The 24,903-nt window shown below is 47.0% G+C and overlaps 1 protein-coding gene across 9 annotated transcripts in view; it reads left to right on the forward strand.

Annotated features, from left to right (window-relative positions):
- The window catches only part of TMEM147 (transmembrane protein 147), an 81,414-nt gene that overhangs the window by 1,170 nt on the left and 55,341 nt on the right, over window positions 1-24,903 (forward strand). The gene's annotated exons all lie outside the window — the stretch shown is intronic.

Below are 24,903 nucleotides of genomic sequence, written 5' to 3' on the forward strand. Positions count from 1 at the left end.
AAAACCTCCTGGGGGGGGGGGGGGGGGGGGGGGGGGGGGGGGGGGGGGGGGGGGGGAGACCGGCTTCAGCCTTCAGACAGCAAGGCGGTCCCTGTTATCAAACAGCCGTGGAGTTTCAAGAAAAAATTGGCAGTGACGTATGCACAGAAGCGCAGAGACTGGGCGGTGATGAAACTTCAATTCAAAATAGGTCTTGTATACCATCTCATAAAATCCTCTTTCTAGGGTTCAGTGTGCTTTACATCAATTATATTATCGTGACTACTAACATTCCAGCAGAGCCTATGTGTAATAGAGGAAAGAGAGAAAACATAGATGATCTTAAGGTTGTCAAAGAATAGAAAAGAGCCAGAGGGATGCATAGGGAGAGGAATGACCAACAGGAAAAAGGAGGTAATCTTGCCGGTATATAAGTCTCTGGTGAGACCGATTTGGGAATACTGCGCAGTTCTGGAGCCCAGTGGAGTCTGTCCAGAGGGCAGCTACTAAACTAGTCATCTAACTTAATCATAAAGCATTTGGGGAAAAAGCTTAAAAGATCTAAATGGTAATAAAATTTTCTTCCTAGAATATAAACATGATGGTAGATAAAGGCCAAATGGCCCATGCCAGTCTGCCCATCCTCTTGTAACACCTAACCCTTCCTTTTCCTACGCAATCCCATGTGCTTATCACATGCCTTTTTAAATTCTGATATAGTCCTCGATTCCACAACCTCCACTGGGAGGCCATTCCACGCTTCCACTAACCCTTTCTGTGAAATAATACTTTCTTAGATTACTCCTAAGCCTACTCCCTCTTAACTTCATTGTATTCCCCCTCGTTCCAGAGCTTTCCTTCAGTTGAAAAAGGCTTGCTTCCTGTACATTGAGATATTTAAACATCTCTTATCATATCTCCTCTCTCCCTGTGTATACATGTTGAGGTTCATAAGCCTGTCCCTATATATTTTGTGTTCAAGACCGCTTACTAATTTTGTAGCTGCCCTCTGGACTGACTCCATCCTGTTTATATCTTTCTGTAGGTGCAGTCTCCAGAACTGCACACAGTACTCTAAATGGGGCCTCACCAGAAACGTATGCAATGGCACTATCACTTCCTTTTTCCTGTTGGTCGTCTCTCTTTTTATGCACCCAAGCAGCCTTCTGGCTTTGACCGTCCTTTTTCAACCTGTTTGGAAGCTTTAATGTCATCACACAATCACCCCCAAGTCCTGCTCTTCCTTTGTACACTGAAGCACGTCACCCCCTATACTCTACCGTTCCCGTGGATTCTTGTGACCCAAGTGCATGACCCTGCATTTTTTAGCATTAAATCTTAGTTGGCAAATATCGGTCCATTCCTCCAGCTTCGCTAGGTCCTTATGTCATTCACACCCTCCAGGGTGTCCACCCTGTTGCAGAGTTACCAGACAGCCCTTCCACAGTATTGCTCATAAAGATGTTAAAAAGAGCCAGCCCAAGGACAGATCCCTGTGGTACTGCACTGACAGCATCCCTTTCTTCAGAGCAAGCTCCGTTTACCACTACCCTCTTGTCTCCTTCCATTCAGCCAATTTTTAACCCAATCAGTTACTCTAGGTCCCATACCGAGGGCACTCTATTTATCAGTCGCATGTCAAAGGCTTTGCTGAAATCCAAGTATACCACATCAAGCGCTCCTCCCATGTCCAACTGTTTGGTCACCCAGTCGAAGAAGTCAGATTCATCTGATAAGACCTGCCACTAGTGAAGCCATGCTGCCTTGAGTCCTGCATTCCATTCAGTTTGAGAAATCTCACAATCCTCTGCTTTAGTAGTGTTTCCATTAGCTTACTCACCACTGAGGTCAGACTGACAGGTCTGTAATGCCCAACCTCGTCCTTCCACTCTTTATTTATTTATTAGGATTTATTTACCATCTTTTTGAAGGCGTTCAGTCAAGGCAGTGTACAGTAAGAATAGATCAAGCATGAGCAATAGGCAATGACAGCAGTAAAAATATTCGAAAACAATACAAAGTATGGCATGGTATACTAGCAATGTCAACACAGTATGTAATAGAACATTATAACTGGTAGTGAAGGGTAAGGCAAGTTCTAACTTATAGATGGGTAAGAAAGTAGGAAGAATTAGAAAGTAAGGTGACTGATTTGAAGAAAGTTGCACATGGAGGAGTGGATAAACATGTCCCACTGCAGTATGTGCAGCCCAAGTCACTCCTTGTGTGTGTGTGAGTGAGACTAACAAGTTAGTTACTTCTTCCATTAAAGGCTTGGTTGAAGATCCAAGCTTTCACCTGCTTCCTGAAGTAGAGATAGTCTTGTGTTAAGCGGAGCCTTTCAGGCAATGCATTCCAGAGTGTGGGGGCTACTCCGGAAAAGGCTCGCTTGCGGGTATCACATCGTGTAATGTCTTTTGGAGAGGGTAAAGTAGTTAGTGAAAATCCTTGGGAGGACCTTAGTTTCCTTGGCGTATGGAGGATCATCCTATTCTTCAGATACTCGGGGCCATTTCCTTTCAGGGCCTTGAAGATCAGACATAGAGTTTTAAATTTAGCCCTGTATTGTACTGGTAGCCAATTAAGTTTTTGCAAAAATGATGTGATGTGGTCACGTCGCAACCTTCTATGAGTCTTGCTGCAGCATTCTGAATCAACTGGAGCTGGTGCAGGCCCTTTGTAGTCAGACCATTGTATAGTGCATTGCAGTAATCCAGTCTTGATGTTACCATGGCATGCACAACTGGGATAAGATTTACCTTCTCTATGTAAGGAGAGAGGCAGCATAGCTGTCGCAAATAGTAGAAGCAGCTCCTGAAGGTTGCTTTGATTTGGGGAGTCAGAGTAAGTGTTGAATCTAGCTGTATTCCAAGGTTCCTGACTTGTGATTTGAGGGGGAGTTCATACTTCCCAAAGGGGATTTTGATGTCAGGTATGTATCCACTTGTGTTAGGGACACAGAGAAGCTCAGTTTTACTTGGGTTCAGGCAAAATTTGTTGTGTTTAGCCCATTCTTGAATTGTTGTTAGACAAGTAATCAGTTTATTCAAGGCAGTAGGTAAGTCAGGTTCAATGGGTATGAGTAGCTGCACATCATCCGCATAGATGCAGAACTGAGTGTCCATGGATCGAATCTGCTCAGCTACTGGCTTGAGGTAGATATTGAACAGAATAGGTGACAGTATCGATCCTTCCTTGTCATCAAGCAGATGAAGCCATTACGTATGGGTTATGTCCATCAACCAGCAGGGGAGATAGAGAGCACTCAAACTTTCACAGTGCCCTCTTGGCCAGCTAGCTCCATTGCCTCTTCAGTATTCTCTATCTCCCTTAGCAGGGTGGCTGCAGCTTGTTCGAGCTCCAGAAAAATCTGCCGGGAGGTGGTTCCTGGCTTGCCAGTTGTTAACCGGGGTGTTGGAGGCTATAGCAGCTTCACTTTAAAGGCACATAGGTTAGCCCTTTCCCTGCCTTACCCATACCTCTGTGGATGTGGACATATTGCCTTGTTTTCCCTGTCCTTACCCACCAACAGTGTTAGCAGGCATATAGGTTCGCCCTTTCCCTGCCTTTCCCACTCATCTGAGCCTCCGGAGTCTTCAATACCTCTGCTTTCCTCACAGCTTAAAAAAAAAAAAAAAAGTTGTGTCGCGTTTTTAAACGCAGAGACGCTGGAACAGAGGTTTTTGACCTGATTTTCAGCAGGATCGTAGTTGTACACTAGATCCTTTGAGGTAAGAGTGTTTTCCAACTCCTCCGGGGTGGGCCCGCGATCGGGTCGATTTTGGCGCGAAACCGCCATTTTGGATTTTACCGCCGTTTTTCGGCGATGGCTGCGGACAATGTAAAGCGCTGTTCCACTTGTGGCAAGCGCAAATCAGCAGCAGGGCTCTGTAAATCGTGCTGTATTGGCGTAGGAGCCGGCCCGAGCATGGCGAGCGATGTTTCTTCCCGCTCTGAGCTGGCAGCGGGCGCCATTTTGCTTACACCGCATGGCGCGGCCTCCGTGGACACGGAGAGACCTGAGCCAGGTGGGGCACCTCGAGATGAGGTTATTTCAGGAGTGGCTAGCCCCGGACAGGATTTGGGTGCCCAGGGTGAGATTTTCTCCCCGGATTTTGTGCTTTTGCTGCATAAAGCATACATGATGAAAAGAGCCTTTCCTCAAGGGTCGCCTGAGGCTCCTCTGATTGCACCCCCCCCCCCCCCCCCCCCCCCCCCCGATGGATTCTGGCCTGGGACTGGCCTAAAGATAAACGCAGAAGGGTTAATTCCCCTTCAGATTGTGGTGCACCTTCCCCCCCCCCCCGTGGTCGGGGTGTGAGGATTCGGAGAACTGTGACAGACGTTCTTGGTCTGAGGAATCAGAGTCAGGTGCGGATTTACCACAGGATCTGGATGATCCCTCCGCTGTGAGGATTTTCCACCGTGATGAGCTGCCAGCGCTTATTTCAGATACCCTGCAGGCCCTCTCGATTGAAGATCCTGACAGTGGCATGGCCTCCTCGGGTAATCCCAGGATGGCTAGTACCAAGAAAGCTGCTCGGGCGTTCCCTTTGCATGACTCCATCCTAGAGCTTGTTTTGGCTCAGTGGGCTGGCCCCGAGGGACCTTTGAGAGTTTCCAGGGCTATGGGGCAGTTATACCCTCTGCGTGAGGGACATATGGCTCGTTTTCAAATGCCTACAGTGGATGCCCTAGTCACTGCGGTGACAAAGAGAACTACCCTCCCTGTTGAAGGAGGTGTTGCCCTGAAGGATGTTCAAGACCGTAGGCCGGAAACAGCGTTGAAACGGTCCTTTGAAATTGCAGGTCTCACTGTTCGGGCTTCTGCATGCAGCTGTTATGCTGTGAGAGCCTGCCTAGCTTGGCTGCAACAGGCAGTGGCTCAGCCCGGAGATGGAGCGGAGCCCTTCTTGGATGTGGCTCCGCAGATGGAGGTGGCCTTGTCCTTTCTGACTGATGCCCTTTATGACCTTGTCAGAGCTTCGGCTAAACAAATGGCAGTAGCAGTGGCGGCTCGCCGTCGTCTGTGGCTACGACACTGGGCAGCGGACATGGCCTCTAAGCAAAGGTTGGTGAAGTTGCCTTTTCAAGGACTTCTCCTATTTGGTGAGGAGTTAGAGAAAATTGTGAAAGGCCTGGGTGATCCAAAACCCCAGCGCTTGCCCGAAGATAGGCAGAGGCCTTCCTCTAAGGGCCAGGCGGTCCACTCCTCGTACAGACCTTGCTTCCGTGAAGCTAGAAGGTACCGCCCGGGGCGTTCTGCTGGGTTCACTTCTCGTGCCCGTGGTCAGCAGAGGAACTCCTTTCGCTCGGACAAGCGTTCCGCAGCCGGTGGCTCAAGACCAGGAGTTCAGGGGCGACCCTCTCAATGATGGTGCGCCGGCCCTCTCCTCGATGCCTGTCATCGGAGGACGGCTTTCCCTCTTTGTCGAGGAGTGGGCCAAGATTTCCTCAGATCAGTGGGTTCTGGACCTTATCAGAGATGGATACAGAATAGAATTCAACGCCCCAGTAAGAGACGTGTTTGTGGAGTCCCGATGCGGTTCTGCCGTCAAACGGGCGGCGGTGGAGGAGACTTTACAAGGTCTGATTCAGTTAGGGGCAGTGACCCCGGTGCCTCCCGCCGAGCAAGGCTGCAGCCGATACTCCATCTACTTTGTGGTGCCGCGAAAAGGTGGGTCCTTTCGCCCTATTCTGGACTTAAAAGAAGTGAACAAGTCCTTGAGAGTGCGGCATTTCCACATGGAATCCCTGCGCTCCGTCATTGCGGCGGTTCAGCCAGGAGAGTTTCTCACGTCTCTAGACCTGAAAGAAGCTTACTTGCACATTCCGATTTGGCCCCCGCATCAGAAGTTTCTGAGGTTTGCGGTGTTGGGAAAACATTTCCAGTTCAGGGCCTTGCCTTTTGGCCTCGCCACAGCTCCCCAAACCTTTTCGAAGGTAATGGTGGTAGTAGCTGCTTTTCTCAGGCGAGAAGGTATCAGGGTTCACCCGTACCTAGACGACTGGCTCATCAGAGCAGACTCTGCAACAGAGAGCTTACAAGCTACAGCCAGAGTGGTCTCAGTACTGCAATCTCTAGGCTGGGTCGTCAATATGGCCAAAAGTCACCTGTCCCCTTCACAATCTCTAGAGTTTTTGGGGGCCAGGTTCGACATAGTCTCGGGCTATGTGTTCCTACCCGAGCTAAGGCGGTGCAAGCTTCAGAATCAGGTCCGTCTGCTCCTGAGGATGCCCCGCCCGCGAGCTTGGGACATTGTCCAGCTGCTGGGATCGATGACAGCCACGATGGAAGTGGTACCCTGGGCGAGAGCGCACCTGAGACCTCTACGGTATTCCCTACTCCGGAGATGGTCTCCTATTTCTCAGGATTACCAATGCAGACTTACTTGGCTCCCTGCGGCCCGTCTCAGCATGGAGTGGTGGCTCTTGGACAGCATGCTGCGGCGAGGAATGCCGCTGACGCTCCCCGTTTGGTGCCTAGTGGTAACAGATGCCAGCCTGAAGGGCTGGGGCGCACACTGCAAGGGGAAGCATGCCCAGGGTCTATGGACACCCGAGGAGTCGGAGTGGTCCATCAACCGCCTAGAGTTGAAAGCGGTGTTTCAGGCGCTTCTGGCCTTTCAAGTGACCCTGGAAGGATTGGCTGTCAGAGTGATGTCGGACAACACGACAACGGTGGCCTATATATATCGACAAGGCGGAACAAGGTGCAGAGCACTGGCCGCGCAGGCCGAACTGATTTGCCACTGGGCCGAGCTGCATCTTCAGTGTCTGTAGGCAGCTCATATTGCAGGTCAGAGCAATGTGCAGGCCGATTATCTGAGCAGGCATCAGATCGATCCAGCAGAATGGAATCTGGCAGACGAAGTATTCCTGCAGATCTGTGCCAAATGGGGCAAGCCCGTGATGGATCTAATGGCGACAAGTGCCAATACCAAAGTCCCGTGCTTCTTCAGCAGACGGAGAGATCCTCGCTCGGCGGGGTTGGATGCCTTGGCTCAACCCTGGCCTCCGGGTCTACTTTATGTGTTTCCCCCATGGCCCTTGATAGGGCGCCTGCTCTTGCGGATTCGGCTGCACCCAGGAGAAGTGGTCCTCATCGCCCCGGATTGGCCAAGGAGACCTTGGTATGCAGACCTCCGACAGATGCTCCTGGAGGCTCCTCTGCCGTTACCTCTGGTACTGAACCTCTTGTCTCAGGGACCGGTAGCCATGGAGGACGCCGGCCGCTTTGGTCTTACGGCATGGCTATTGAGAGGGCGCAATTGAGGGATAAAGGTTATTCCAATAAAGTTATTTCCACTCTCCTGCAAGCCCGCAAGCGGTCCACTTCCGTGGCTTATGCCAGGATTTGGTGCCTGTTTGAGTCTTGGTGTGCTTCCAGAGCCATTGTTCCAATGCGGGCTCCTGTCTCGCCGATTCTGGACTTTTTGCAGGAAGGTGTACAAAAAGGCTTGGCCTATAATTCCCTGCGGGTGCAGGTGGCAGCGTTGGCCTCCCTTCGTGGTAAGGTGGAAGGCGTGTCTTTGGCTGCTCACCCAGATGTGGCACGGTTTCTTAGAGGGGTGCTTCGGCTCCAACCTCCAGTGCGAGCACCCTGTCCAGCTTGGAACCTGGGGCTAGCTTTGAAAACCCTGCAGGCATCTCCTTTTGAGCCGCTTCGGCAAGCATCGGAGAAAGACTTGACACTGAGGCTGTTTTTCTGGTGGCCATTACTCGGGAGACTGGTGTCAGAGCTCCAGGCGCTGTCCTGTAGAGACCCATTTCTGCATTTTCAGAGTCCGGAGTCACGGTTCGGACCGTGCCTTCCTTTATGCCTAAGGTGGTTCAGCCTTCACTTAAACCAGCCTATTTTCTTGCCCTCTTTTCTAGAGGAGAGTTCCAGAATCTTTTGGCAAGCTGCACCTTTGGATGTGCGCAGGACTCTGCTGCAGTATCTGCGAGTTACTAACTCTTTCAGGACTTCTGATCATCTGTTTGTTTGCTATCCGGTCTCGCAGAGGGTCTCCAGCGTCTAAGCCACTATTGCCCGTGGCTCAAAGAAACTATCTTTTCAGCTTATCTGCTGGCCGGCAGGGTTTCCGCCTGTAGCCTTTAAGGCACATTCTACTAGAGCGATTTCTTCCTCTTGGGCTGAAACTGGAGCACTCTCTCTTCAAGAGATATGCAGTGCAGCAACATGGGCTTCTAAGCTCTCGTTTGCCCGACATTACAGGCTGGATGTGGCTGCCAGGAGGGAATGTGCGTTTTTGGTGGCACAGTGCTAGCGCGTGGTGTGCTTGTTCCCACCCTATCTAGGGATTGCTTTGTTACATCCCATACGTTAATGGCTTCATCTGCTTGATGACAAGGAAGGGAAAATTAGGTTCTTACCTTGGTAATTTTCTTTCCTTTAGTCATAGCAGATGAAGCCATGAGCCCTCCCTGTATGATTGTCTGTATGCTGTGAATCTGTTTTTCAGGTTCTGTTCTAATTTCCTGAAGTTCCTTCCTTGGGAGAAAGTTGGAAAACAATCTTCAGGATTCATGTTCAGTTTAAATTTAGGAGGATGTGTTCATTCCCTCCAGGAGGCGCATGTGTTCCCCTACAGTTCTATAAATAGGAGGATGAGTTCATTCCCTCCAGTGTGTTGGGAGGATGTGTGATTCCCTCCAGGAGGCACGTGTGTTCCCCTCCACTTATACAATAAGGAGGATGAGTTTATTCCCTCCAGGAGGATGTGCATTCCCTCCTTTATGAGTTCATGCCCTTGTGATGGGCCATCGTTCGCTGTGAGGAAAGCTCTTGTGATTCCCATTGCGGTTTGCCATACTGCTTTGGAAGCTTCAAATACTGAAGAGGCAGTGGAGCTAGCTGGCCAAGAGGGCACTGTGAAAGTTGGAGTGCTCTCTATCTCCCCTGCTGGTTGATGGACATAACCCATACGTAATGGCTTCATCTGCTATGACTAAAGGAAAGAAAATTACCAAGGTAAGAACCTAATTTTCCCTTGTGGTACCCTGCAGGTCAGTGTCCATGGTATTGATGAGTTGTTTCCAAATATTATGGATTGTTGCCTGTCTGATTAGATCTTAACCAGGCAAGTACTGTTCCATTGATACCTGTTTCTGTCAGTCATGCTAGCAAGATATCATGATTCACAGTGTCAAAATATATATTAATATAAGTGGTTTAAATTCTATTAAATACTATCAGATATAATCAAGTGTGGAGTTTGGAAACACTATGGCGCCCAGTGATTAGATAAATGAGTCGTCGGACAGTGGTTCTGATGTGAAACAAGTCACTGCCGAGGCTCCATTCACAGTTGTAACTCTGTCACATACTGATATATTTAAGAGTTTGTATGCGCTGGGTTTTTAGTATTATAAGTTTGCACTCCTGCAAGAAAAAGTGACATTGGAACATTTCTAAGAGTTGATTAAAGGAATCTGTCACCTAGTCCTACTACTTCCTCTCCTTTGGTAAAGGTTTGTTAATATGATACAGATGTCTAAATACTTGAAAGATATTTGTCCCTCCTTTTTTTTTAGGGTATACCTATTTAGGCCCTCGAGTCTCATTTTAATGCAGACCCTACATCTACGTTTCCCAAACTGTATGCTCGCTAAAAAAGAACCACCGCCAGGCTACCGCAGCAACCTGGCATTAGTTCCCATCCCCGGCGCGTGTCATATCCGGCACTACAAAAATATTTTTTCACAACTTCATAAAAGAGGCCCTAAGCTTGTACTCAAGGCAGTAGACGGTTAAGTGACTTGCTTAGGATCACAAAGAGTGTCGGTGGGATTTGAAGCCTGGATCCTTGGTTCTCAGATCAGTGCTCTAACTAATCTCTCTCATGAATATTCATCATGGGTCTCGTGAAGACCTGACTAGCTGGGGTGCCTCCAGGACCAGGTTTGGGAATTACTATATTAGGCTTCTCCATGAGTTTTTTCAGACCACTTCTCATTTTGTCTATTCTCTATGGGTTGTCCACCCTATTACAGGTCTTCATATGTTATCCATAAAATGCCAAACTTTTCCTTCTAACACTTTGGAAATAGTGCTCACAAAGATATTGAATATCTCTAACCCCAGGACTGATCCGTGGGCACTCCACTACTATTGTGAATTCCATTACTATTGCTGTTTGTCTCCTGTTGGTCAACAAATTTCCAAGACGGTCCACCAACATCTTGGGATTTACCCCCAGGCTTTCCAGTTTATTTGCATCAGCTTCCTGTGTAGGGCTTTGCTGAAATCTAAGGACACCACATCCATTGCATGCCCTCAATCTAATTTTCTGGCCACCCATCAAAGAAATCAGATTAATTTGATGTGACTTTCTTCTGGTAAAATCATGCTGCTTTGGAACTTGCAATTCACTGGGTTGTAAATGATGAGCTATCCATTTCTGTTAGTTTTCATACCACTGTGGAAAACCGTACTTGTCTGTAGTTTTCAAGCTCCATCTGTTGCTGCTTTTAAGAAGAGGAACTATATCTTGTGTTTAGTAGACCTTTGGGGATATAATTCAGTGGACCTGCCAGGACCTGTCTGTGCTTTCTTAGTATCCTGGAATATCTGGCCCCATAACATTGTTCATTTTGGACTAGATTTTATATATGATGCTGAAAAAAATAGGTGCTAAGTATGCTATTCTTTAAACAGTGCTCCGAGTTGGGCACTGTTTATAGAATAGTGCCAGGAGCTGAAGCTAGGTGTGAATCACTGTTCCTAAATTAGGCACAGATCAGGTGTATTCTGTAACAGTGTGCGCAAATTCTGGGAACGCTCAGATTTAAAGATCTGTGTTTTTTTGTGGCACTTTGTGGTTGGAAGATTTAATTTTATTTCAGTTTTTTGTGTAGTGTTTGTTTACAACGCCCATGCCCGCCCTCTTTTCAGATACACACAGTAGAATTTACACGTGGATCTTTATAGAATACTGTTAGCAAGATGCATACAAATTCTAATTACCAGTTAGTGTCTAATTGATTATTAGCATCCAGTTACTGGTGCTAGTTGGTTCATTATTCAATTACATGAGCCCAAATTGTGCATGCAATTTAAAGCACCATTTTCACGTGGGGGGGGGGGGGGGGGTCAATTTTTCAAGTTGTTCATAACACTCTCCTCTGTGAACAGTATTGTATCTTCTCCATTCATAAATGTTCTCTTGCCCCCACCATCTGTTATCTTCTCCAGGGTTGTCATCGGTAAGTCCAAACAGAAGTATTTGTTTGGTATTTCCACACCTTTCCATTGCCACCCTCCACACATTGGTTCTCGACACCTTTCAGTCTGGCCTTTCCTCATCTCCCCAATACAACTGAGAAAAGTCTTCTTACTTTGCTTTGTGTCATTAGCAATCTTTTCTATTATTTGAGTTGTGGCCTCCTGATTTCTTGTCTTGCTTTTTTCATCTTTACTAAATATTCTTCCTTATGTTACTCCTTTTGAGATTCTTTATACTTTGGTAATTTTTGTACCTTTATTTTTGAACCACTTCCATGGAGGCCAATATTGGTTTCATTTTCCATTTGCTTTCCTAAAATAGGGACCCTTTTACTAAAGCTTAATGTACACTAATGGAATTAGCACTAAATGTTGCATGTCCTATTTTGTACTTGTAAGCCTTGTGGGCACTTAGCACTTACTAATTTCCATTGGCTCGCACTAAGCGATAGCTCTTTAGTTTAGTCCAGTGTTCTTTTACTTTTCCTCTTTCCAACCTGATAGCTATTCCTTAGGTACTTAGCGTTTTGCCTACGTTAGCATTTTTGAAATTTGCATCTTTGGTGTGTTTTGACTCTGCTGTAGTTTTGATGATCACTGGTTCTTAAGTGGGTACCAATCTGGATATTAGACACAGATTTTGTTTGAGTACTAGATCCTATGTTGCTCCTTTCCATGTGGGATCCATCATCATTTCTCTTCAGCACAGCCCTTGAAACACATCCATGGTCTCTCTGCTTCTTATGGATGCCACAGATAGGATATCCCAGTCACCATCTGGCAGCTTGAAGTTTCCCAGCAACACCATTTCTCTCTTCATTCTCACCTTTATGATGACTTTCTTCAGATCTCCAGCCTGTTCATCTTTCTGAGGTCTAAATCACACACCACTGTGAACAGAAGTGCAATCTCTCCTTTTCAAAACAGTCCACAGTTCTTTTTTTTTCCCCATGTCGCCTTCATTGCATTTGCTTGAATTTTTTTTTTTAACGCAAAGAATTCCTACTCCTTTTTCTGCCGTCTCTATCCATTCTAAACAAATTATAACTTGGTATGGCTGTGTTCCATTTATTGGATTCCTTTAACATCATCTCTGTAATTACAACAATGTCCAAGTCTGCTTCCACTGTTAGGGCTTGTTCCTTGTCATCAAGCAGATGAAGCCATTACGTATGGGTTGTGTCCATCAACCAGCAGGGGGAGATAGAGAGCACTCAACTTTTCTCAGTGCCTCATAGCCAGCCAGCTCCACTGCCTCTTCAGTATTCTCTATCTCCCCAAGCAGGGTGGCTGCAGCTTCTTCGAGCTCCATCAAAAATCTGCCTGGGGGTGGCTCCTGGCTTGCCAGTTGTTAGCCGGGGTGTTAGAGGCTATAGCAGCTTCACTTTGAAGGCACATAGGTTAGCCCTTTCCCTGCCTTACCCATGCCCCCGTGGATGTGGACATATTAGTTTGCTTTTCCCTGTCCCTTCCCACTCAGTGGATGCAGGCACATTGGTTCGCCTTTCCCTGCCTTTCCCTGCCTTTCCCACTTATCTGAGCCTCTGGAGTTCTTATTACCTCTGCTTTCCTCACAGCGTTAAAAAAACCCCCAAAATGGAACAGAGGTTTTCCTTTGATTCTTCTATGGGACCGTAGCTGTGATACTCGGTCCGGTGAGGTAAGAGTGTTTTCTAACTCCTCCGGGGTGGGCCCGCGATCGGGGCGTTGTTGGCGCGAAACCGCCGTTTTTGGCGATGGCTGCAGAGAATGTAAAGCGCTGTTCCCGGTGTGGCAAGCGCAAATCAGCAGCGGGGCTCTGTAAATCGTGCTGTACATGTGTAAGAGCCGGCCTGAGCATGGCGAGCGATGATTATTCCTGCTCAGAGCTGGCAGCGGACACCATTTTGAATTCTCCGCAGAGACGGAGAGCCCTGAGCCCCGGGGGGGGGGGGGGGTACCTCGAATTGAGGCTATTCAGGGAGCAGCTAGCCCCGGACGGGATCTGGGTGCCCAGGGCGAGTTTTTCTCCCCTGATTTTGTGTTGTTATTGCATAAAGCATACATGCTGAAAAGAGCTCTCCCTCAAGGGTCGTCTGAGGCCCCTTCTATTGTCCCCTTCGGTGGATTCTGGCCTGGGACTCCCCGTTGAGGCTATTTTCCCTGATAATTGGCATAAAGAAAAGCGTAGAAGGGCTAATTCCCCTTCAGATTGTGGTGCACCTCCTTTTTTGGCAGGCCTTCGTGGTCTGAGAAGCCAGAGTCAGGTGCAGAATTACCACAGGATCTGGATGATCCCTCTGAGGTGAGGATTTTCCACCGTGATGAGCTGCCAGCGCTTATTTCAGATGCCCTACAGGTCCTTTCTATTGATGAGCCTGACAGTGGTACGGCCTCCTCTGTGAATTCTAGGATGGCTAGTACCAAAAAGCCTGCTCGAGCCTTTCCTTTGCATGACTCCATCCAAGAGCTTATTTCCGCTCAGTGGGCTGACCCCGAGGGACCTTTGAAAGTTTTCAGGGCTATGGGACAATTATACCCTCTGTGTGAGGAGCATTTGGCTCGCTTTGCAATGCCTAAAGTAGATGCCCTAGTCACTGCGGTGACAAAGAGAACTACCCTCCCTGTGGAAGGAGGAGTTGCCCTGAAGGATATACAAGACCGTAGGCTGGAAGCAGCACTTAAACGGTCCTTTGAAATTGCAGGTCTTACTGTTCGGGCGTCTGCATGCAGTTGTTATGCTGCTAGAGCCTGCCTGGCGTGGTTGCAACAGGCAGTGGAACAGCCCGGAGATGGAGCGGAGCCCTTCTCGGATGTGGCTCCGCGGCTGGAGTCGGCCTTGTCCTTTTTGACTGATGCCCTTTATGATAATGTCAGAGCTTCGGCTAAACAAATGGCAGTAGCAGTGGCGGCTCGCCGTCTTATTTGGCTAGGACATTGGGCAGCGGACATGGCCTCTAAGCAAAGGTTGGTGAAGTTGCCCTTTCAAGGCCTTCTATTTGGTGAGGAGTTGGAAAAAAAAATTGTTAAAGGCCTGGGAGATCCTAAACCCCAGTGCTTGCCCGAAGATAGGCCGAGGCCTTCCTCGAAGGGCCAGGCAGTCCATTCCTCTTATAGACCTCGCTTCCGTGAAGCTAGAAGGTACCGCCTGGGGCGTTCTGCTGGGTTCACTTCTCGTGCCCGTTTTTCAGCAGAGGAACTCCTTTCGCTCGGACAAGCGTTCCGCAGCCACCGGCTTTAAGCCTGGAGTTCAGGGGTGACCCTCTCAATGATGGTGCGCCGGCCCCCTCCTCACTTCCTGTCATCGGAGGACGTCTTTCCCTCTTTGCCGAGGAGTGGGCCAATATTTCCTCAGATCAGTGGGTTCTGGACCTGATCAGAGATGGCTACAGAATAGAATTCAACGCCCCAGTAAGAGACGTGTTTGTGGAGTCCCGATGCGGTTCTGCCGCCAAACGGGCGGCGGTAGAGGAGACTTTGCAAAGTCTGATTCAGTTAGGGGCCGTGTCCCTGGTACCTCCCGCCGAACACGGCTATGGCCGATACTCCATCTACTTTGTGGTGCCGCAAAAAGGTGGGTCTTTTTGCCCTATTCTGGACTTAAAAGAATTAAACAAGTCCCTGAGAGTGCGGCATTTCCACATGGAAACCCTGTGCTCCGTCATTGCTGCGGTACAGCCAGGAGAGTTTCTCACGTCTCTAGACCTGAAAGAAGCTTACTTGCACATACCAATTTGGCCCCCGCACCAGACGTTTCTGAGGTTTGCGGTGCTGGGAAAACATTTCCAGTTCCAGGCCTTGCCTTTTGGCCTCGCCACAGCTCCCCGAACCTTTTCGAAGGTAATGGTGGTAGTAGCTGCTTTGCTCAGGCGAGAAGGTATCAGGGTTCACCCGTACCTAGACGACTGGCTCATCAGAGCAGACTCTGTAATAGAGAGCTATCAAGCTACAGCCAGAGTGGTTTCAGTACTTCAGTCTCTAGGCTGGGTCGTCAATATGGCCAAAGGTCACCTGACCCTCTCGCAATCTCTAGCCTATTTGGGGGCCAGGTTCGACACAGACTCGGGCTATGTATACCTACTCGAGCTAAGGCGGTGCAAGCTTCAGAATCAGGTCTGTCTGCTCCTGAGGATGCCCCGCCCGCGAGCTTGGGACATTGTCCAGCTGCTGGGATCGATGACAGCCACATTGGAAGTGGTGCCCTGGGCAAGAGCGCACCTGAGACCTCTACAGTATTCCCTACTTCAAAAATGGTTTCCAGTTTCTCAGGATTATCAATGCAGACTTTCTTGGCTCCATGCGCGATTCAGCATGGAGTGGTGGCTCTCAGACAGCATGCTGCGGCGAGGAATGCCGCTGGCGCTCCCCGGTTGGTGTCTAGTAGTGACAGATGCCAGCCTGAAGGGCTGGGGCGCACATTGCAAGGGGAAGCATGCCCAGGGTCTATGGACACCCGAGGAGTCGGAGTGGTCCATCAACCGCCTGGAGTTGAAAGCGGTGTTTCAGGCGCTTCTTGCCTTTCAAGTGACCCTGGAAGGATTGGCTGTCAGAGTGATGTCGGACAACACGACAGCAGTGGCCTACATAAATCAACAAGGCGGCACTCAGTGCAGAGCACTGGCCGTGGAGGCCGAACAGATTTGCCACTGGGCCGAGCTGCATCTTCAGTTTCTGTCGGCAGCTCACATTGCAGGTCAGAGCAACGTGCAAGCCGATTATCTAAGCAGGCATCAGATCGATCCAGCAGAATGGGAACTAGCAGACGAAGTATTCCTGCAGAAATGTGCCAAATGGGGCAAGCCCGTGATGGATCTTATGGCGACAAGTTCAAATGCCAAAGTCCCGTGCTTCTTCAGCAGACGGAGAGATCCCTGCTCGGCAGGGTTGGATGCCTTGACTCAGCCCTGGCCTCCGGGCCTACTATATGTGTTCCCTCCGTAGCCCTTGATAGGGCGCGTCCACCCAGGAGAAGTGGTCCTCATCGCCCCGGATTGACCCAGGAGGCCTTGGTATGCGGACCTCCGACAGATGCTAGTGGAAGCTCCCCTTCCTTTACCTCTGGTACCGAACCTGTTGTCACAGGGCCCAGTAGCCGTGGAGGAAGCCTGCCACTTTGGTCTTATGGCATGGAGATTGAGAGGGCGCAATTGAGGGACAAAGGTTATTCAAACAGTCATTTCCACTCTCCTGCAGGCCCGCAAGCGTTCCACTTCCATGGCTTATGCCAGGATTTGGCGCCAGTTTGAGTCTTGGTGTGCTTCAAAAGCGATCACACCCATGCGGGCTCCTGTCTCGCCGATTCTGGACTTTTTGCAGGATGGTGTACAAATAGGCTTGGCCTATAATTCCCTGCGGGTGCAGGCGGCAGCGTTGGCCTCCCTTCGTGGTAAGGTTGAAGGCGTGTCTTTAGCTGCTCACCCAGATGTGGCACGGTTTCTTAGTGGGGTGCTTCGGCTCTGGCCTTCCGTGCGAGCACCCTGTCCAGTTTTTAACCTGGGGCTAGTTTTGAAGGCCCTGCAGGCTTTTCCTTTTGAGCCGCTTCGGCGAGCATCGGAGAAAAATTTGACACTAAAGGCCGCTTTTCTTGTGGCGATTACTTCGGCGAGACGGGTGTCAGAGCTCCAGGCGCTGTCCTGTAGAGACCCATTTCTGCAATTCTCAGAGTCCGGGGTCACGGTTCGGACCGTGCCTTCCTTCATGCCTAAGGTGGTTTCAGCGTTTCACCTAAACCAGCCTATTTTCTTGCCCTCCTTTGATAAGGAGGAGTTTCCAGAATCTTTTGGGCAGTTGCACCTGTTGGATGTGCGCAGGACTCTGCTGCAGTATCTGCGAGTTACTATCTCTTTCAGGATCTATGATCATCTGTTTGTTTTGCTATCAGGTCCTCGCAGAGGGTCTCCAGCGTCTAAAGCCACTATTGTCCGCTGGCTCAAAGAAGCTATCTTTTCAGCTTATCTGCTTGCCGGCCGGTCTCCGCCTGTAGCCTTTAAGGTGCATTCTACCAGAGCGATTTCTTCCTCTTGGGCTGAAACTGGAGCACTCTCTTGTCAAGAGATATGCAGGGCAACAACATGGGCTTCTAAGCTCTCGTTTGCCCGACATTACAGGCTGGATGTGGCTGCTAGGAGGGATGCACGTTTTGGAGCACAAGTGCTAGCGCGTGGTGTGACCTGTTCCCACCCTATATAGGGATTGCTTTGTTACATCCCATATGTAATGGCTTCATCTGCTTGATGACAAGGAAGGGAAAATTAGGTTCTTACCTTGGTAATTTTCTTTCCTTTAGTCATAGCAGATGAAGCCATGAGCCCTCCCTGTATGATTGTCTGTATGCTGTGAATCTGTTTCAGGTTCTGTTCTTGTTTCCTGAAGTTCCTTCCTTGGGAGAAAGTTGGAAAACAGTCTTCAGGATTCATGTTCACTTATAGGAGGATGAGTCCATTCCCTCCAGTTTATGTTTTGGAGGATGAGTTTATTCCCTCCAGGAGGTTGCGTGTATCCCCTCCAGTTATACAATAAGGAGGACGAGTTTATTCCCTCCAGGAGGATGTGTTCATTCCCTCCTTTTGAGTTCATGCCCTTGTTAAGGGGCCATCGTTCGCTGTGAGGAAAGTTCATGTTGTTCCCATTGTGGTTTGCCATACTGCTTTGGAAGCTTCAAATACTGAAGAGGCAGTGGAGCTGGCTGGCCATGAGGCACTGTGAAAAGTTGAGTGCTTTCTATCTCCCCCTGCTGGTTGATGGACACAACCCATACATAATGGCTTCATCTGCTATGACTAAAGGAAAAAAATTAGCAAGATGGAACCTAATTTTCCCTTGTTGCTTAGACCAGTGGTTCCCAAACCTGGTCCTGGAGGCACCCCAGCCAGTCAGTTTTTCAGGATATCCACAATGAATATTCATGAGAGAGATTTGCATGCAGTGGAGGCAGTGCATACAAATATCTCTCATGAATATTCATTGTGATCCCAAAAACCTGATTGGCTGGGGTGCCTCCAGGATCAGGTTTGGGAACCACTGGCTTAGACTACAAGCATTTGTGCAATTGCTTTCCAGCTATTTTTTGTCTGCTTATGTTCTGTATAGCTTCATACCTTCTGCTGATGAGTGAAATTAAGATTTCTTGTGTGTTCTTCTCTATTGTGGTTTTCCCGGGGGTGACATTCCAAATACAGCCAGCACCCCTATCTTTTAAACACCTGACATATTGTCTGACTTTCTCGATTTGGATCCTTTTTTCCTGACACGGAAACATATAATCCATCATTATAGCATAGTGTTGTGTTCTGGATGTTGTCCCAGCAGCCTGTGTATCTAATGCCTTGTTTATGTGCCACATTTGGAGCCACATGCTTAAGTTGGCTTTACTTATATGAACAGATTTATTTATTTTTATTTATTTGTTACATTTGTACCCCACATTTTCCCACCTATTTGCAGGCTCAGTGTGGCTTACATAGTACCGTAAAGGTGTTCGCCAAGTCCGGTTGAGAAACAAATATAAGGTTATGTTGTGGTCTAATGGGGAGGGAGGGAGTGAAAATTGTAGATTGTCCAGTACGATCATTGGTATTGCTGTGTTGCCTGGTGTGGGGGTTTAGGTTGGATCGGTGGGGTATGCCTTTTTGAAGAAGTTGGTTTTTAGTGATTTCCTGAAGTTTAGGTGCTCATGGATTGTTTTCACAGTTTTTGGGAGTGCGTTCCATAGATGTGCGCTTATGTAGGAGAAGTTAGATGCGTAAGTTGTTTTGTATTTGAGTCCTTTGCAATTTGGGTAATGTAGGTTTAGGTATGTTCTGATACAAAATAAGTACCTGAATATATATAAACCGCTTTGAATGTAGTTGCAAAAACCTCAGAAAGGCGGTATGTCAAGTCCCATTTCCCTTTCTTGATGATCCGGTTCTGTTCCTGGTAGGTAGGTCTATGAGGTAGGTCATGTATCCTAGAACTACGCTGTAGATAATTTTGTGGATCGGGGTGCAGATTTTGAAGATGATCCATTCTTTGGGAGCCAGTGCAGCTTTTCTTGGAGGGGTTTGACACTTTCGAATCGTGTTTTGCCGAATATCAGCCTGGCTGCTGTGTTTTGGGCAGTATGAGTTTTTTTGTGAGTCGTTCTTTACATCCCGCATAAATTCCGTTTGCAATAGTCTGCAGGCTTAGGGACCATTGATTTGTATTAGGTTTTGAAAAATTTGCCCTTGGGAAGAAAGGTTTTATGCGTTTAAGTTTCCATTGAGTAGAACATATTCTTTATTACGGAGTTTACTTGGGTCTCAAGAGTAAGGTTGCGGTCGATTGTGACACTGAGTATTTTCAGGCTGTCTGAGATGGGGAGGGTGTGTCCTGGAGTGTTTATGGTTGTGGGTTTGTATTTGTTATGTTGAGATGAGAGGATGAGGCAGTGTGTTTTTTCAGTGTTCAGTTTGTTGGAATGAGTTTGCCCAAGAGTCCATGATGTTCAGTCCTTCGTTGATTTCATTGGTTATTTCTGTCAAATCGTGACTGAAGGTGATATAGATTGTGACATCATCTGCATAGATGAACGGGTTGAGGCTTTGATTGGATAAGGACTTTGCCAGTGGGATCATCATTACGTTGAAGAGTATTGGTGATAATGGTGGTCCTTGAGGTACTCCACAAGCTGCTTTCCATGGTGGTGATATGGTTGAGTTTGATTTTACTTGGTATGTTCTGGTGGTTAGAAAACCTTTGATCCAATTAAGTATATTTCCAACAAGCCCAAAGTGGCCAAGGAATCTTAGTAATATATTGTGATTTACCATGTCAAATGCAGAGAAGTATGCTTTTACCAGTAGCTATTTCCTGCTTGAATTTGGCCAGGAGAGTGACTAGTACAGTTTCAGTGCTGTGGTGGGGGCAGAATCCTGATTGTGAGTTGTGTAGTATTGAGAACTTGTCCATGTAGTCAGTGAGCTGTTTGGTCACTAAGCACTCCAGCAGTTTGGTTACTAGTGAGATAGATGCCACTGGGCGGTAATTGGTGAGATCGTTTGTGTTTTCTTGGGGTCTTTAGGTATTGCGGTGAGTAGGATGTTGCCATAATCCTCAGGGAAGAGACCTTGTTGTAGCATGAAGTTTAGTTGGGATGTTAGGTCTGCTATGAAGCGGTCGGGGGCGGATTTAAGTAGATGGCTGGGACAGATATCCAGTTTGCACTGGGTGTTGGCGAACCTATGAATCGCTTGTGTAACTGAGGAGAGTAAATGTAGACCAGATATGGTCAGCTGGGTGTCCGTCAGGAGTTAGATCCAGGTCGTTGATGAAGTATTTGATGAAGTGTTCGACGTTGGTGTTGTGCTGAGGAAGTGAGTTGCGTAATTTTATTTTTTCGTTAAAATAACTAGCAAGTTTGTCTGCGGATGGGATGTCTGTGTTGGTTGTGGTGATAGGGGTGGTGTCTAGTAACTTATTTACGAGTTGAAATAGTTTCTTCAGATCTTTGTAATCCGGTCCTATTTTAATTTTGTAGTAGGACCTTTTGGTCTGTCTTATTGCATATTTGTATTTTCTGTGTGTTTGTTTCCATGCATCTTTTGTTTTTTTCCATGCTCGTTCAAGTTTTCTGGATTGTGTTTTGAGTTTTTTTAATTTGTCATTGAACCAAGGTATCGAGTTGTCTTCTTGATATTCTTGTTTTTAAGGGCGCTATTTCGTTTTGTACGCTTCTGCATCTATCATCCCAGTAAGTGAGATAATATATGGAATCCAGTTATGCTTTCCATCCGTTGTCATATATCTGTTGCCAGAATACTTTTGGGTCTATTTGCCCTCTCATACTGTAAGTTGTATGTTCTAGTGTACGGTTTAATCCCTTCTTCCGCCAGTTTAGGGATAATTTCAATTTGTAGTGATCGGTCCAAGGTGTTTCTGACCATTTGGTTTCTGTTATTAATAGGTTATGATCTGTGGACAGTTTGTGTGATAAAAGGTCCAGTGTGTGTCCTTTGATGTGGGTAGATTGCATGTGAGGTCATTGAGATCCAATGACTGCAGGAAGTCTTTACATTCACGTGCATTGGTGGAGTTGGGATCTTCTAAGTGAAGGTTTATGTCGCCTAGTATTAGTAAATTGGAGTTATTTACGCAAATATTTGATATGAAGTCCGTGAAGATAGGCTGGCTTTCGTTCCAGTTACCGGGCAGTCTGTAAAACAGGACGCAGTTCAGATGATTGATCAGAGATTTGTTATGGATTCTGATTGAGGCAATTTCAAGTTGGGGTGTTATGGACTCAGCATTGTTTTCAGTGGTGAATTGGGCTCGGTAGATTAGTGCTAGGCCTCCACCTCTCTTTTTCCGTTCTGGCCAGTGCGTGATTTTGTTTCCTGGGGGGCATAGTTCAAGGATTATGGGGTCCTTTTGATTGTGGATCCATGTTTCATTGATGAAGATAAGATCAAGGTTTTCTGATCTGATCCAATCTGATATTGTTGTTTTGTTAACTGCGGACCTAGTGTTAATGTAGCCCACGTGGATATTTTGGTATGGGGCTGTTAAGTTTGATGATGTGTGGATTTTTGTTAGTTGTCATTCCTTGGATGGTGTGTGTTTATTGTGATCTTTCTTTCTGTTTTGTTGGTATTGACAGTATTTAGATAATCTTTCTTTAATTTGGTGGTTGTCAGTTTGGTGAGGTGTGGAGTGTCTGATCAGTCTTTATGATATTATTTTCTGTAAGTGGGATGGATAATGTTAGGTGAGTCAGTGAAAAGGAGTAGATTCTAGGAGTATTTTGACTGTATTCATAATGATGTCAGTTTGGAGATAGATAGATTACTCACAGTTAGATACTCGGGAATGATGTCCTGGGCGCAGATAGTCTGTAGCACTAATCACCGTATTGCTGGTAGGAGGCAGAGAGGATCCGTCGGCGGAGAGGATCGTTGGAAAGGCTGGTAGGAGACAGAGAGGATCCGTTGGAAAGGGCAGATAGGAGCTGTTAGTGGAGAGGATCCGTTGGAAGCCTCGGTTTTCTGTTGTTGCTGTACGCCACAACAGATAGTTTAAAAAGTATTTTTAGTCTTAACCATGGGCTTTGGCTTCTCTCCCCAAATTCTGGACATCTCACTGCTCAACTGAGCTGCTTTTCTAGTCAGGTCATTTGTTCCCAGATGGATTATAAGATCAATTTAAAAATCTTTACTTTATTCTGTGGTTGCACTTGGTAATTGGCATGTATTCCTGCTAGCCAAGTTTCCTTGGAGACATTTATCTCTCTCTGTCTCTGACTGTGTTTCCAGGTTAATGCTTCTAATGAGAGTTCCTGAGATTAGGGATTTTCTCGGTCATAGTTGTGTATCTCCCTTCATCAGATTCCACATCTGATAATTGAACATCATAAATTTTCCAATGCAGCAAGGTGTTTGTAGGGATGTCACTTTGTGGAATAGGTATCTGTGTTACAGTTGTACCCTACTAGAGCCCATTGTGACCCATCTGTTCCAGGGTTGTTTTAATTCTTTGTGGTGGTGCATTGGATGATGCATAGTCTAGGAGATTCCTTTTTATTTGTAGCTAATTTTTCTTTCAGTTAACTCTGTTTCCATACCACAGACCTGGAGACAAATGGGGTAAGCTGTAAGCCTTGTTAGATGGTCTGTTTTAGAATTAAAGCACTGAATGATAAGTGATTGATTGGTATGATTTAGGAGAACTATATGATAAAGAATAACATCCAAATATGCCAGTCTTCGGGCTCTCCAGCAGGACCAGTGCAGTTTGATTTCAGGAGAGCATGGGAATGAGCGCCATTTTGTCAGGGCCGACTGGCAGTAAGGAGCAGCCTCTGATCACGCACAGAGCACAGCTGCCATTTTACAAGCTCGTGGCCCAACAGAGCTTTCAGCTACATCAGGATCTTTGTTTTCTTTGGAGTTTATATTGCTCTTATATCAGGCCAATTTACTGAAGCAGGGACAATCAGAGTTGCTGCAAGAGTGACCAAAATGATAAAGGGGATGGAACTCCTCTCGTATGAGGAAAGACTAAAGAAGGTTAGGGCTCTTCAGCTTGGAAAGAGACTGATGAGGGGAGATATAATTGAGGTCTACAAAATCCTGAGTGGTGTAGAACGAGTAGAAATAAATCAATTTTTTACTCATTCCAAAAGTGCAAAGACCAGGGCACTCGAGGAAGTTACATGGAAATACTTTAAAAACAAATAGGAGGAAATATTTTTTTCACTCAACAAATAGTTACGCTCTGGAACTTTTTGCTGGACAATGTAGTAACAGCAGTTAGCGTATCTGGTTTAAAAAATGTTTGGACAAGTTACTGGTGGAAAAGTCCATAGTCTGCTATTGAGACAGACATGGGGAAGCAGCTGTTTGCCCTAGGATTTGCAGCATGGAATATTTCTACGGTTTGGGTTTCTGCCAGGTACTCGTGACCTGGCTTGGCCACTGTTTGGAAATAGGATACTGGGCTAGATGGACTATTGGTCTGACCCAGAATGGCTACTCTTGTTGTTGGGCAATGTGATAATAATGGGTGACTTCAATTATCCAAATATAGACTGGGTAAATGTAACATCGGGACACGCTACAGAGATACAATTCCTTGATGAAATCAAGGACAGCTTTATGGAGCAACTGGTGCAGGAGCCGACGAGAGAAGGAAAATTCTAGACTTGGTCCTTAGTGGAGCGCATGATCTGGTGAGGGACGTTATGGTACTGGGGCCGCTTGATAACAGTGACCATAATATGATCAGTTTTGACATCAACCTTGAAGTAACTGTACACAGAAAGTCAAATACGTTAGTGTTTAACTTTAAAAAAGGAGACTATGATAAAATGAGAAGAACGGTAAAAAAAAAACTTAGGGGGGCAACTGAGAGAGTAAAAACTGTACAACAGGCGTGGACGCTGTTCAAAAATACCATCCTGGAGGCCCCAGGCCATACATATTCCGCGAATTAGAAAAGAAGACGGAAGTCCAAAAGACACCCGGCCTGGTTGAAAAGTGAGGTGAAGGAAGCTATTAGGGCTAAAAGAATGCTTCAGAAAATGGAAGAAGGAACCATCTGAAAATAACAAGAAACAGCATAAGGAGTGTCAAAGCAAATGCAAGGCGCAGATAAAGAAGGCCAAGAGGGAGTATGAAAAAAGATAGCATTAGAGGCAAAAAAACATAGTAAAAAATTTTTTCAGTATATTAAAAGCAGGAAGCCGGCAAAAGAATTGGTTGGGCCGCTGGATGACCGAGGGGTAAAAGGGGCGATCAAGGAAGACAAAGACGTAGCGGAGAGACTGAATGAATTCTTTGCTTCGGTCTTCACCGAGGAAGATTTGGGTGGGATACCGGTGTCGGAAATGGTATTTCAAGCGGACGAGTTGGAGAAACTTACTGACTTCACGGTAAACCTGGAGGACGTAATGGGGCAGTTCGGCAAACTGAAGAGTAGCAAATCTCCTGGACCGGATGGTATTCATCCTAGAGTACTGATAGAACTGAAAAACGAGCTTGCGGAGCTACTGCTTGTGATATGCAACTTATCCTTAAAATCGAGCGTGGTACCAGAAGATTGGAGGGTGGCCAATGTAACACCCATTTTTAAAAAAGGCTCCAGGGGAGATCCGGGAAATTTAGACCGGTGAGTCTGACGTCGGTGCCGGGGAAAATGGTAGAGGCTATTATCAAAAACAAAATTACAGAGCACATCCGAGGACATGGATTACTGAGACC

This window comes from Microcaecilia unicolor, chromosome 8 (genome assembly GCF_901765095.1).
Source record: "Microcaecilia unicolor chromosome 8, aMicUni1.1, whole genome shotgun sequence".
NCBI lineage: Eukaryota > Metazoa > Chordata > Amphibia > Gymnophiona > Siphonopidae > Microcaecilia > Microcaecilia unicolor.